Source organism: Gekko japonicus, unplaced genomic scaffold, assembly GCF_001447785.1.
Source record: "Gekko japonicus isolate JY-2015 unplaced genomic scaffold, Gekko_japonicus_V1.1 scaffold358, whole genome shotgun sequence".
Lineage (NCBI taxonomy): Eukaryota > Metazoa > Chordata > Lepidosauria > Squamata > Gekkonidae > Gekko > Gekko japonicus.
The window spans coordinates 795,699-797,132 of record NW_015161962.1 but is presented as its reverse complement, the minus strand read 5'-3'; positions in this window follow the sequence as shown (position 1 = coordinate 797,132).

Genomic DNA, 1,434 nt, shown 5'->3' with positions numbered 1-1,434 from the left:
CCCCGGTGGGCAGGGTCGGAGCAGAGACCCCCCCCCGCCCAAGAGCGGCCCCAGCGCCAGCGGTGAAGAGTCCCCTTCCGGCGGCCTGGTTGCTGGGACCCGGGAGTCCAGGCCCTGTAGTGCCCCCCCCCCCGGCTGGAAGAGGCCCACCTGGTGGGAAGAGGCCCACCAAGGTGGGATTGAACAGGAGGGGGCCAGGCGCGCCTCCCTGGGAGGGCCCTTCCCGAACTGTGGGGCCGCCACTGAGAAGGCCCTCGCCCGCCACCCCCCCTGCTAGCGGAGCCGCACTTCCCTCTGTCCTGCGGGGGGGGGCTCCCTTGGGAGCTGGAGACCAGGCCAAGGGCAGCGCTGCTTCTCGCCCGGAGCCGGCCTGGAGCTCCGAGACAGCCGCGACACGCCTTGCCCGAGAGCCTCCCGGGGGGGGGGGGGGCGCTGAGGCCGCAGAGGGTCGCTCGTCCAGCCTCATCTGAAGGCCCCGGTTCACGTCAGGCAGCAGTCGGAGGAGGAGGACGAGGAGGAGAGCAGCGTCCTCCTGGGAAAGGCTCCTGCACAAGGAGCCCCGTCTGTTTCATTGAGTTGTATTTTACGCAGGGGTCATGTCGTAGAAAAAGCTTCTAGTGTCCTGGGCCCACTGGTGGACCTCCTGAGGTCCCCTGATATTTTTGGCCACTGTGTGACACAGAGTGTTGGACTAGGTGGGCCATTGGTCCGTTCCAAGATGGGCTTCTCTTATGTTCTTACGTCTGGGGCAAGTGATGCTCTTTCTTCTTGGTGCTTGGGGGGGGGGTCAACAGTGGGAGGGCTCCTAGTGTCCTGGCCCCACTGCTGGACCACCTGATGGCACCTGGTATTTTTGGCCAGTGTGTGACACAGAGTGTTGGACTGGATGGGCCTTTGGCCTGATCCAACATTGGCTTCTCTTATGTTCTTAAGAGGGGATTGGATGGACATATGGAGCAGAGGTCCATCCATGGCTATTAGCCACAAGGCATAGATAGAAACTCTCAGTCTGGGGCAAGGGATGCTCTGCATTCTTGCTACGGGGGGGGGTCAACAGTGGGAGGGCTCCTAGTGTCCTGGCCCCACTGCTGGACCACCTGATGGCACCTGGTATTTTTGGCCAGTGTGTGACACAGAGCGTAGGACTGGATGGGCCATTGCCTGATCCAACATTGGCTTCTCTTATGTTCTTATGTTCTTAAGAGGTGCAGGCGCTCATTAGCATAACTCATTAGCATAACTTAGTTGCATATGCCACACCCCCTGACATCACTGGAAGTGTGTCAGAAGGCAACTCCCACCGCTCAGGCTCCACTGGGCTGTTTTGGATTCCTAGCTATTGGGCGGGGGGACATGCAGATCTGTCCTCACAGAGGAGGGAGAGCTTGTACCTGGATAAAACGTGGCCTTAAAGGGGCCACTGGACTGTTTTGG